A 14,277-nucleotide genomic window follows, 5' to 3' on the forward strand; every position below is an offset into this window, starting at 1 on the left:
GCAAAGCTGTTTATATTTTGGCCACATACACAAAAAATTTTAATACATTCCAAGCAGCAAAAAAATTTGCAAGATCATCTTCAATCATGATGTAAAAACAAAAGAAAATAAAAATTAATAATACATTGGTTTTAAAAAAGAATACTTAAAAATTCAGGTACTTCGAAAATTTAAAAAATCTTATAATTTTTGAGTAAAATATCATAAAATTAGAATAAAATTACATACTATCAAAATCATTACAATGAAAAAAATAAATTCTAAATCTTATGAGTTTTTTACTAAAAAATATTTTATGTGTAAGATATAGTGATTTAGCGCACTCAATATCGATTTCAGCTTCCAATTAAGGGGAGCTCTCTGAATGACAAGAACTAGAAAGCTAAAAACTGCTCTTACATGACTTCCTTGCAACTAATTTTTATTTTTTAGCCAAGGCAACCCTTGGTTGACTTCACAAATTGCAAGGACCTTGTCAGCTTACAATCCCTTATTTTTTTATTTTTTATATTTTACGCCTACAGCACCTGATCTTCCTAGGTAATCTCCCATCCAAGTACTAACCAGGCCCAACCCTGCTTAGCTTCCGAGATCAGCCAAGATGGGGCTTGTTCAGGGTGGTATGACCATAGACTGCAACTAAATTTTTAAATGTGAAATGGGTTCTTCTAGGAGAGGCACTCTAGTGAGTTTTAGAACAGCATTGTCCAATAGAAATTTAATCTTTGAACCATATTGCAATTTAAAATATTCTAGTAAAAATTTTTTTTCCAATAGCCACATTATAAGAAGTAAAAAGAAAACAAATGAAACTAATTTTTAATAATGCATTTTATTTTATCCAATATATTCAAAATAGTATTATTTCAACAAGTCAATACTTAAAAATGGGGATTTTCACATTCTTTTTTTCCCATTTAGTCTTCGAAATCTGGTATGTATATTAAACTCAGAGTTCACTTCCACTTGGACTTCACATTCAGATGCTCAGTAGTCACGTGTGACTAATGGCTACTGTGCTGGGCAGTGGTTCTAGAACACGAACATGGTAACAGGCAACTTCCTGCTGCTGAAGCTATTCCTTCTAGTAGGTGCGTGGTAGAAAAGTTGGATTTTCTGTAGCAGTGTTTCAGTATTGCATCAGAAGCAGGTGTAGTAGAGACCATAACTTCCTGATTTCTGGGTCAAATTTAAGAGGATGTGTTTGTGAAGTCGACATTTCCAGTGATGGCTTCCTAATTCCTCCCTTTCTGATTGTATCAAATGTGATACCTCACGTGGCAGGCTGGTTTTGTGGGCTTCTTTTGGGGTTCTTCCTGCCACATCAAAATCAAGCCTGCTTCTTTAGACCTTCCAATATTACTCTAAGCATACAAGTCCACTAAATTTCTTTCTGCTTAAAATAGGATGGGTTTTGCTCCTGCAACTGAACTATAGACAGTAGACTACAGCATCGTAATTTTTCTCATGCTTAAAGAAATAAAAATAACTGTACTAAAGATTTACAATTAAAAGGACTTAAATAAAATGAGCATAAAATGAAGAAGGAATTAATAAAGAAAAAGAAAAGTTAACTAAAATAAGAAAACTTTTCTTACTAGTCTAATAAGTAAATAAAAGGTATATTGAAAATGTATAACATTGTAAATAAAAAGAGGATGAGCTGTACAATAACAAAACTAAAAAATTATATTAAAACACTGTTTACACCAATGATTATAAATTTGAAAATCTTGATCAAACAAATGAAATGGAGACCATAATTTTCTAAGAAAAATTAAATTCTCAAATTCGATTCAAGACACAGTAAAAACCTGAATATGCACGAAGGAATCAAGCATCTCAAAAGATAGAATATCATTTTTCTACAAAGGAACTTCTACTGATGGAAAAATCACTTTTCTCCAATTCTTGTACCAGATGTGCCAAATGGAAAAACCTGAAAAAATAAGATTTAGCTGAGCTGAGACTAGAGTCATTAAATTATTTAGGTTGAATACTGCTACCCACCAAAGTTTAGAGCATTCAGATCTCAGAAATATTTTTGAAAGTTAGCAGAGAAAAACCACCATTTTCAGTGATGAAAATTATGATCTAAGCATCCAAAATAGTGTGAATACATGATTTTTCTTACAGCAAATGGGGTATGTGATACAGAAAAATAGCTAATGCTTCTGGGCAAATACTGTCTGACAATATAAAGCAGCAAAATCTTTCTCCAACTTACTGGCATTGTCAAGTTGAGTACACCTTTCAATTCAGCTAAGCAATAAAGTAGATGATAAAATCACTCAAGAGAGCTAGGTTATCTAGCATCTGATTTATGAATTATAAATTGTTTACTCACTATTGTTAAAGAAGTCATTATACAGGGCCTATTCTATCCACAATTATGTTCCTGAAAGAATGAATAAAACAGAAATAGAAAAAGATTTATACTTATTTTTTTAGTCATCATTTTATGGTGATGTAACCATTTTAAATTTCCATAGCAGCCAAATAATCAGCTCCTGGGTAACTATTTTCAAATTATTAAAACATATTTTGCTTCAGGTAGAAATCATGTCTTTTCCATTTTATTCCCTGGAGTACATAACAGAACGCTAGTTGCACTGAGTTGGAAATAAAATAAAATTAAATTTACTTCCCTGCATTGGTTAACTATGTGGGTTGGGTTCTTCAGAGAGCAATAAAATAACCACCACCAACAACAACAAATTCTATCATATAATCTTTGAATAACATTAAACCGACTACTAATTTTTCTTTGAGTAATTACTTTCTGAGTGACCAAGCCTGTTGATGGTGTAAGATAATGGCTAAGTGAACACTAGTAGAATAATCTGGATGTTGCTGGTCAGTCCCTTCCATCCATTATTTAGAAGAAAATGACTTCATCCATATTCTTTTGCATGTGGAAACACAGTTAAGCAATGATGCTCCCAATGGCAGGCTGCAGTGAACCTCAAGTACTTTGCAAAGTACTAACACTCGCATGCATTATAAAGAACTTGTGGCAGCTAAAACTCAGTCATCAAGCTCAAATCCTGAATTAGAAACTTAAAAAGAAAATTCAGACCCAACCCAAAGATAATGACTACAGCTAAGATTCTTACTAACTTGGAGAACCACATGGATCTCCAAGGCAGTAGCAGTTTCAATTATTTTAGAAGTGAGGCAGTTAGACATGATCTGTGACCATTTCAACTGCTATGATTCAGTTAGACATGATCTGTGACCATTTCAACTGCTATGATGACCAATGTTAACAAAGTATCACTGAAATATTTAAATAGCTGATGTTTTAAAAATCGATATAAATTTTCTGACTATATGTCACTTCATTCCATATGTTTGTTTAGTTAAATTATGTTGGTTGATTAATTAAAATTATTTTTTCAGAATTACTAGTTACAAAATTAGAATAGAATCTAGCCCAGAATTGCCAAATATGTTAGAGGGGAAAAAAATCATGTAAGTCCCATTTTTCTTATAATATTCTTGAGTTTAAAAACCAAGTTATAAAAATTTTAGGAAGCTAGAATAATAAGAACAGTTCTAGGACTATTTAGACTAAATTCCTTACCTAAAAGAGAGAAAAAGAAAGGGAAAAGATAATCAGAACAAACAAGTTACAATATGGCCAAATTTAATCAATTAATTTTGTGCTGTATTAATTGACTAAGAAAATATTTTGTCATTATTTGGGTAGACTCTTTAGGAAATAATGAGAATCACCTTCACACTCAAAATCTCAGAAAAATTACACTTGAAGTAATAACTCTATACCTATACATAACTAATTTAGTTAAAGTTAGGTAATCATAGTTCAACGTCATATATATTACATTGTGTGTGTATGTGTGTATAGAATATTGCTGTGCATAAATATTTATAGGTGTATTTCTCAGCAGTGACCCTGGATAAAAGGTTTTAAGGGATAATCAAAAACCAGTTTGAGAGTCAATTCAATTAAATATATTTATTTACTCTGGGGGATACATATATTTTATAAAAATAAATAAAATAAAAATACATATGTATAAAATATATCTCCAAAAATATTTATTTGATCAAAAAATCTTACTTTTTTCAGAAAGAATTTTCTATTGAACTTATTTTTTTTGGCACATCCTTAAATGCTATAGCACTAAAGAGGTATAGAGTTTCAATTTTTCTACGTGAGGATAAATTTTATAATTCCAATAGCACTGTAGCTCTGAAACACTGAAAAACTATATATAAATGTTTAAGTGTAAAATGCATTTTAAATGTGTATTATTTATACCAATTCTCCCATGTAAACAATGCATTTATATGTTCACTGTTATAAATAATGGAAAGATTAAAATACAGAAAGTTATAAAATATATATGAAATTTGAGAAGAATTATTAGATTATTGCTCATGGTAATATCTAAAGAGATTTTCCACCTTTGTATAACAGATTAAGTAAAGGCTAAAATAAAGTCAAGATGAATAGAATTTAGAGAGCATCAAAAGAAGCAGAAAGTTTCTTGTTTATTCTTCTTTCATTCTCCTTCATAGTCTCTATTAAGGTCCAACACTGCTATAAATTTTTTTCCCTAATTTTCAAGAGTGAAAATTATAATTTTTCATAGAACATCTGTAATATTTCATTTGTTTGTCATGTAGGGTATTTATCACATTGTATCAAGTTATACCTGTCTTCTGCCTTATTAGTTTGTATATTCAGTCAGTGTGGTGACCATGTGTCATTCATTTTTCTGTGCCTGTATTATACTGTTAATAAATATATATAGGCCTTAAAAAACTAGGCATCACTATAAAAGTTATAGTTATTACAACTAAATTTTTCAGAATGAGCAGCATGCCTGAGTAAAGGCCATGATATTTTCATACATACCTACTTATTTATGTATTTATGTTTTTCATTGAAATGCACTTAATTATTTAATATCTTAATTTCAGGGAATAATATCTGCTTTACAGGATTAATTAAAATGTAGTATAATTGTATTTTTTCTAAAATTCGAGGATATAATATGCAAAAATGTTTGCTGAAAAATAATTGTCAAATAACAGTCCAGTTTTAATTATTTGTAAAATATAGAAGAGGCACATTATTTCCTTTTTTCCTTTGGTACTCAGCTTATATTATCATTGGACTTTTTATTATTTTTTCTTTCATTTGTATGCATTTTTATGTTTTTAGTAACTGAAGGTATTCTGACACTGATGAGATTTCGAGAAAATTTGAGGAAAGCTTTCTAAAGGTATATATTTTAAAATATTTTGACCCTGAATTAATGCTGAGATCTGAATAAAGAGAAAGTATTCCATAAGCCTTACTGAGGTTTCTTTATCTGAAGTTTCTACAGGGATTCACACAGGGCAAGGAAATTTATGTTGGCTGACAACTTCTGGTTCTCACTAGAGGTCGCAGGATGTCAAAAAACTGACCAGCCAACGGGGATACAGTTGCCAAAGTTATTTGCACAAGGCATCCTCTTTGTACAGTCCTGGAAATGCGTCAGACAGCACTCCAATTAGAACCCTGTACTCTAAAACATAGTAAGGCCAATTAGTGCCTGACTCCTGTACTGTTTCTGTCTCTGAAACTGAGTTTCAAAGCTACATGGCCTTTGAAGACTTGGTAGAAAAACAGGATCTGAAGGTTGGTATAACATGCTCCAGAGCAAATGCTTCAAAACGGTTAAAGTTATCTGATGACTTAGATTATTATTAGATTTTCTCTCTTTTATGGTGTTAGAGATATTTAATTATTATCACAATTGATATTATAAATTCAACACTTACGAAATCAATATTTCTTTAAGAGTTTTAGTTAATGATATTGCTAGAAAAAGAGGTAGTATTGTCCTCTCCTTTATTTAACACATTTTAGTAGCTTCCACATGCAAATATTCCTTTGTTAACTTATATAGTACTTTCAATATTCAAACTCTGATGTAGAGATCATACTTTTGGTTTTTTGCCCATCATATTAATTATTAGATCATCAATAAAACAAAATAATGCTTAAAATATATACAAAAATCTCTCACAATTGTGGCACAAAAGTACCAATTGTAAACCCTCAGAGAACTTTTAAATGGAGAAATCATTCTGAAAACTTACTGAAATGAGTGACATGGTTAAAGGACTAAACTTATGGAAAAAATATAACAATTGGGGAGAAACATTTCATCTTTGGTAGAAATTCTAAAAGGCACAGGAAATCATACAGAGCAAAAAATAGTCATCACTTGTCAATAGTATTTGACATTTGAAAGAAGAGACAACTAATTTTGCAATACAATAAGTTCTATTGAGCTAAATTAAAATTTATCGTGACATTATTCACTTTAATGTTTATTATTTTGAGAAATTATTTATTAAAAATACCTCAGACACTTAGATCAAAGCAGTAAGTACCAGTTTAGTTGGGAACAAGTTAATTTTGAGGGTAGGATGAGCACAAGTTAGTAATGGGTCTACTTTGGTATTATGTTTTCTGCATAGTTAGGATCATTAACTGGCACATAGTCTATTTTATGAAGAGCTTCTTGTTCCAAGATAATTTTGTTTATCCTTTTAGAGCATGTCTTGTGAACAGAGGCATTTAATATACTGCATTATTAGAATAAAAATGGCTAATAAAATGTCCCACTACATATTGTATTAATTGCTCTCCTAATTGCTTTCCTGTTTTACTAGTAATTAAGAGCAAACAGCTAGGTTCTCTGCATGTGGGTAGATGATTTCAAAAGAGTAAGTCGTAAACTTTGCACTGATTTTAAAGCCAAACACATGACAATTTCCATTTCTCATAACAATTGCTATTATAGAGCGAAAAACCAGAGAACCAGTTCATTTTTACAGGTTATCTTTTGTTACTCCTTTTGAAATTATTAATGCTTTATTTAAAAAGGGAGCTGTAAGTAAATTGTTCTAGCATTAGGATTTGATTACTTTTTATGTTGATGTTGGAACCCATATGAATGAACAGACTTTTAAAAAATCTTTCTGAAGAACAATGAGAGAAAAAACATAGCAACTCTCTCCAGCTCTGTTACAACCAGAATATTTAATAGTGAAGAGTAAGATACTAAACTCAGCCTTATGATGAACTGTGACCTTAACTCACAGATGGTGGTGTTTTTAGAGGAGTGGTAATCATTTGAAAGGCTCTAGGTATAACCTTCTATCAAATACATGCTAACTAAAGTAGAAAGCGAAGGAAATCATCCAGAAATGTCAGCACTTTCCTGCTAGGAGAATTAAAACACCACACCTATTTTCATCTGAAATAGCTAGATAATCGAGGATGAGGGGTGCTTTCAAAACCTTGTTTGAGTAATTAACTTTTGATAACCCAGCTCTCCTGTGTACCCTGGCAAAAGCAATGTGGATATTCTAGTGCTCTCCTGAACTGCGAAACAATCAGAATTCACCATTCAAAAAACAGATATCCCTGGGCCAACTGCTCTGCTCTGTTGACAAGGTTGTTTTTTTTTTTTTCTGGATGTCAGACATAGAGTAAATCTGAATGAAAGCTTTCCCCAGGAGGTGAGGTAGAGGAAAAAACATGAAGGAAATTGTCTCCTCTGAGCTGAAGCGTCTCAAATTTGTAGAGTTGCTGTCGCTAGCCTCAGACAAAAGATGTTCACCTATTTTAGGGACCCTTAACTTTGTAAGAGTGCTTTGAAGATGAAAAGCAATAAATATATAAATAAACACACATCAGAAGCTTCATATTGATTGGAGGTTGGTTTTATAGTGCAAAACTATTGCTTTGGTGGTTGGAAAAGTGGACCGAAGTGAGTAATAATACCTGAAGATGAAGGCCAAGGTCATTAATTATTGCCACCTGAAAGCCCAGCGCAGCTTGCAAAATAAATTTGGCCTGGCCCCAGAACCAGAGCCAGAGCATAATGGAGAGTTTAGAAATACAGAAAAACTAGTGTTTGAGTGCAGCTGCATATTATGAATAGAGTTAAATAAGTTATAAAATAACTTGGTGATTTTACAATGCATCATAAAAACTGAAGTCACACAAGTTTTAAATATATGCCAACCAATTACCCAACAACTTATTCATGAAGTTAGTAGACAATGTCAGCTCTTTCAGTTTAACTCGTTTCAGCACATTGTGTTTTTATTTACTGATTACTGGAAGATGTTTGCTCAGATAAATCCAGGTTGTCAGAATTTATTTTGCAAAAGTAAATTAATAAAGTTAGTTATGGGGTATTCCTACCATTTGGACATTTAATTGTTACAGGTAGAAGAATGGAAAAGAGAGATGAAATTGTGAAGTAAATGAGTTCTGTTATGGTTATAAGCAATCTCCTTTTTCAGTCTTCCTTCATATTCTCTTTTCACCTGTGAAGAAATAATCTTGTTTTCCTCAAATTTATGAAATTTATAAACTATTTTTATAAACTATTTCTAAAATGTATGAAATTTCCTTTCAGAGTCTCTTGTTTTATTGTTGTCTTCTCATGAATCTTTGTATTTGTGGGCAGAAGAGGTGAAGACTTCATAGCCACTGAGCTCCTGCCAAATGCCAGGCTCCATGCTAAGTGATTTATCTACCTAATGTGTTTGCATCGCAAAATAACCATATGAGGTAAGCATTTTAAGAAAATTTTTATTTAAGAAAAATTTAGCGTCGAATGTTGCTTATAACCAAGTAGAGCAACAAGGGTTCAAAGATGTTGTCCGATAGCAAATCCTGCTTTTATATTAAATGTATAGATTTTTAAAATTAATTTTCATTCTTATTCTAGTGTTAAATATTTCTAGTGATGGAATATTTGAACACTTAGATTACTGAAATAGACTCAATTCTCTTTCTGTCAGTAAAAAATAAAGTGATTTTGCATGAACAATATAAAATCTTTTGTGGGATTCATGCACAGAAAAAGACATGGCTTCTTTAGATCAATGACACGAGTGCAATATAATCTGGGAGTCAGGAAGGATACGATGCAGAGTGATGCTTGATCAGCTTCTTGAAGGAAAAATGGGCTTTAGCTGGGGCTATAGATTCTTGGCCACCATCAGATGTACAGGTCTCCACTGTGCAGAGCTTGTCAGAAAGATTAGCAGAACTGCAGGGCCCCAAAGAGTGGCCAGCTGAAGGAGCCAATAGAGGGTCAAAGATTATGAGGTGACAGGAATATGTTCACGATTGACTCACTCATTCCAACTCTTATTCCCTATCTTCAAAATAGCATAGGGTCAGGAAAACTTTGACAAGTGGTTGACCTGGATAATGGGCCTTATGTGTATGGATGTTTCTATTTTCACAAGAAGCTGGTACTACATCATTATTTTATTTTTAAATTAAGACATTCTCATTGCACTGAAAGTATATATTATACTTATTGAAAGCTTCAGCGTCTATTTTTTAATTTTCATGAAATAAGTACAAATTTCATTTGATAGGGAAATTACATAGGAAAAATTGGGAGACCTACCTTATGCTCATAATATGAAAAAATGAACATGGCACCAAATTTGCTAAATTGCAGTGACAGAAAATAACCAAATGAGAAACATTCTAGATTTCAGTCATAGAAATATATTACTGGGGAGTTTATAAGCAACACCAGCAATGTCAACTAAATCTTTATTTCAATTTGGTAGGTTTTATATTAGTGGAATTTTTCAAATAAAACTGTCTTAGCTTTATTTAATTTGTCACCAGGTGTGTGTGTGTGTGTGTGTGTGTGTGTGTGTGTGCCTTGCCTGATAACTCACAGAGTATAGGTTTTTCTCATAGATCTCTAGGAAAATGCCAATTAATAATAATAACCACCTTTTTAATGTGCTTACATCTGCTAGGGAGTACATTATATGTATAATCTTAGTTAATTCACATTTGTTTCAAAAATTAGGAGAGTGAGGTAAGGGACCTAATTTGCCAAATAAATGCTAAGTGGCAAAATCAGACTTAAAACAGTGTTTTCTATTGGTGAAGCTTATGTTCTTAACCAGTTTGTCTGCTGCCTCTCTTTGGCATACTTTTGAAAGAGCTACCGTGTCTTAAAGTTATGACATTTAGGCCAAACTAAAGGAGAAGAAGCCTCTTTTCAAATAAAGTAGTTAGAGGGGCTAGAAATTTGACTTTTAAGAACTCACTCAAGATGATAAGAATAGCAAACAGATCTCAAAATATACGCAGTAAGTACTACAAGCACGTCACACATAGTAATTAACTTAATTCTTATAACAGCTCTGTGAAATAGTATTACCCCTAAGATGATTTCTGTTTTATGGATGAGAAAACTGAGGACACGTGAGGTTAAAAAAATGGGTCCAAGCTCCCGAGCAGAGAGCTGAAATTTGGTTTGAGGGACTATCTCCAAGCTCCGTAGTCTTGCGCCTCCACATCTAGGTGTTCAGGGAACAAGACTGAGGATTCAGTATAGATGTAGAGGTTACACAACTGAACATTACTACTGGGCTGAGACCTATGAGTTCCAACAGGTGGGAAATGAGGCGACCTTCTTCTAACTTCATTCGTTTCCCTCCATTTCCCTTCGGCAGAGCTGCTGCCTGAAGGAAGAATACGATCATTTCCAGATGTCATTAGGCAATCATATGTGATTTCTGAACAAACAAGTCAGTGGCTCTTCTTGAGACTTACATAGCAAGTATTGACTAAACAAGCTAACTAACTGAAAGTGCTAAGAGTAAACACATGCAGCCTCTATGTCCAAACATTGCCTTCCTGAATTGGGGGTGTGTGTGGAAATGAGAATGGCTGAAAAGCAGATTAGAGAAGGAATAGACTGAGGTATAGGCATGACGCAAGGTGCAAAAAGGTTGTTGTCCACAGTGTGGAGTAAAGGGTCACAGGAAGTGAATCAGATCAGTGTTTATGAGTCATCAGTTAATCTCTATGAGCCATAGTTATTGTTGACTTAATATCATAAAGCAACTAACTTGTTTTTTTAACCTAAGCCTCATTATAAGAAATACACATATATATATATATTATTGCACATTTGTAAAGAATTCATTTTTTTCCTAATGCATATATATGTACCATTAATGTATTTTTTAAAAACTTTATTGTTGTGTTACCTAAAATCCTTGCATGTATCATCAGTAGTGTAAGTACCACACTTTGGGACACCAAAGTAGAATTAGGAGATGGTAATCTTGCCCTGTCTTTGAAAAAACGTAAATTTGCAAGAATTTGCAAGAAAATATTAAAAAAAAAATAGGCATGTGAGAAGGGAGTGGAATTACTCAGGCTGAGAGACAGCCTAAGAGGAAAGATGGTAAAATGAAGCTATATGTATGCTGTGTAAAGGGTCATATCACAATGGGATGAGAGGGACAGTTAAAAGGTCTGGAGTAATGGACAGCCATAAAAAGAAACGGGTGTCTCTGTTCCCCATAGCCAGGGCACACTAGAGACCAGGTTTGTACAGTAAAATACCAAGTATCAAGGAATAACCAGAGACTCTTAGGTCAGTAGCTCTATTCAGACGATATTCACACCAGAATCCATTGCAGAACGAAGGCTCTTTTCTTTTCCTGGGAAGGTATGTGTCTTTTTCTTAATAAATATACAAACGAACACATTCTTTAACACTTTTATTGTGAAGCAAACATTGCTTTCTTTCACTTTTTCATTCTGTCTCTGACATTATATTTGTTAACACAGGAAAGAGCAGTAAGTTCAAATTTTGATTGACTCTACTGTCATCCTAAGGGTTGAGAGCTTCCTGCAGTGGTGATATAGGAAATAATGTGATATAAAAAAATCATAGAATATAAGATTTTTAAAAAAGAGAAGAAAATGTGGAAGTCAAAGTCTTCTTAAAAATATTTGACATATAGATTAATTCAGAAAAATAATGGTATTAGCATAAAGCAGGATTTTTTAAAAAGCCTTGAAGTAATAGGTTGAACCACATGAAATTGCCAGTATTTGCTATTTTTGACCTACAGGTAAGATGATTTCATAGGTATCAATCTATACACACTATTTGGTTAATAGGTTAACAGTGTTTACAGGAAGGGGTGAGATCAGGGGACGGAGAGAAGCACTTTCCATCCTGGTTGAATTACTGTTCTTTTTTTTACAAGGGATATGAGGAGAATATATTTATGTATTACTTGGTTTTATAACAGAAAACAATCACAACTAGCTTTTCATGAATTGACTAGATTAGAAAATAGACGTTTCTAATTGACATTATCTACAAGGCAAGTTTATTGTAAATACTGTGATAGCAGACAGTATATACCAGCTAGCATAGAGGGTGCCTCTTGCTTTGGCTATCCTGGGTGGTTTTATTTCAGAGGATTATTGGGGGCTGATGGAGTCCTGCTGCAGGTGGTGATGCTGGTCAAGGGCAGTTGCCAGCTAGAAGCCAAGATGACTTCCGTACATGGTCTTACTAAAGGAATCAATCTCTTTTTATCGTCCTGAAGATATTGGATTCATATAACGCATATGTATATGGCTGCATTCTGACAGAACACTCAACTCTCTTCTCACATACATATTTTTATGTTTTATGTTTTCTTCAAATTCTTGCAAATTCACATTTTTTCATGGACAGGGCAAAATCTGTTTTAATTTGCAATCATAGCAACTATAGAAATAAATTAAGTTTAAATTTTATTATTAGAAACTTAGATTTAATAAATATTTTTAAATAATATTAAAAATAAATCGGGTTGGGGCCTGTGATGTAAATAAGTTTTCTGTGCATATATTTTAGCTATAAAGAAACATGGCTATATTTTGATTCGAGGTTCTACTGTTAGTCATTCTAACTCTGGATTGCAAATTTGCAAAAATTGTAAAACTAAGCAATAATTACTTCTTTAAGGAAAACATAATAGGCATCACTACATATTGTGGCAGATGTCCCTATATGGTATCTTTTTTTTTTTTTCCAGGAAAAATGAATGAGACACATTTATTTCTTCAAGTAAGTGATGTTTAGGCAAACTCCAAGTACAAACTCTTGCAAACTCACATATGATCAAATAGTCCAAGGAGATGTCTGCTGACATTTAGATTAACAAGGGACATTTTAAAGGTCTGAGGGTAGGGAACTGGGACACTGTCAGCAGCTCATGGATCTCTAAAGCAAAGTCGAATTTTCTAGGCTTTCAGATGGGCTAAGCAGAATACATTCTTGTTTAGCCCTGCACTAGAGCAACACCATTATTAATTATGCAAACATTTTTTTTTTTGGATGAGTAAAAGAATTTGAGAGTGACTCAGCAAGAGTTTTCAAAACCAAATACCTCTACCTGCTTATTGAACATGTTCTTTTCAAATGTGCTCTGTTCTGTGAGACATAGGGGTTAAAAGTTTGAGACCTATGAAAGGGAGGCTTCATCACTCGGGTGGCCTCTGAGAAAGCCCCGGTTTTGTCTGTCAGCTCTACCTAGTCCTTTCATCCTTTTAGTTTAAGTTGGAAATAACTGATACTTCTTCAAGGTTAACCTTTAATTTTTCTTTAATAAACATAAAACCTGGTTAAATCCCATAACCAAAGACTGGGTCCACCTGTCAAAAGGGTGTGTGTGGTTACCTTCATATTTTCCTTTAGATGATACTGTGTGCTGTGAGGATAACTTGGAAAGGGGTGTGTGGGGGGGAATTGAAATGCTAATAAAGATGTAAAGGCAAAAGAATATTTTTTACAAGACTCTGCTGAAATGACAGTTCAAGATTTAGTTGGAAAAGGGAAGGCTCCCAACCACCAGTCCCTTGGAAATTTGGGGGTGACATTCTCTCACCTATTTTGGAAACTACTTGCAGATGTGGGGAAACTTCTGAATTGCTCACAACAGGGGTTTTGCAGAGATTTCCTCTGATTTTTTTTTTCCTCCTCAATTTCTCACAACCTGTGTTTGTCTTGCGTCTGCTAGGCTGTCATGTGGTTTACCTCGCTGATCCTTCTGCCAGGTTTTACACACGCTCCTCCGAAGTAAAACAACTCAAGCCCAAGGATACTGAGCAACTCTGCATGGGCGCCAGAACTGTCATAGAAATTTTGCTTCCCGAGTATTCCTTCCAACTTCCCTTCCTGCGCCCACGTGAGCCATAGCGCCAGCCCATCAGCAAGGTCTTAGCTTTTCCTGCGGCTGCAATCTGTAACTTGGCTTCCCCCCGCAACCGCCCCAATTGCAGTTTTGAAGATCTTAGTTCTTAGCGAAAGTTTTTGGTTAGGGGACTTTTGAAGGAATCTATTTCCTTACCTAAATCGCGGAGGCTCAGACACTTTTCCTCTATTCCTGGGCTGC

At 33.6% G+C, this 14,277-nt stretch overlaps 1 pseudogene; it reads right to left on the bottom strand.

Moving 5' to 3' along the window:
• Positions 1 to 515: 515 nt before the first annotated feature.
• LOC120613592 (uncharacterized) lies at positions 516 to 634 on the bottom strand (annotated as a pseudogene).
• Between the last annotated feature and the right edge of the window lie 13,643 nt (positions 635 to 14,277).

This window comes from Pteropus medius, unplaced genomic scaffold (genome assembly GCF_902729225.1).
Source record: "Pteropus medius unplaced genomic scaffold, Ma_sr-lr_union100, whole genome shotgun sequence".
NCBI classification, from domain to species: Eukaryota; Metazoa; Chordata; class Mammalia; order Chiroptera; family Pteropodidae; genus Pteropus; species Pteropus medius.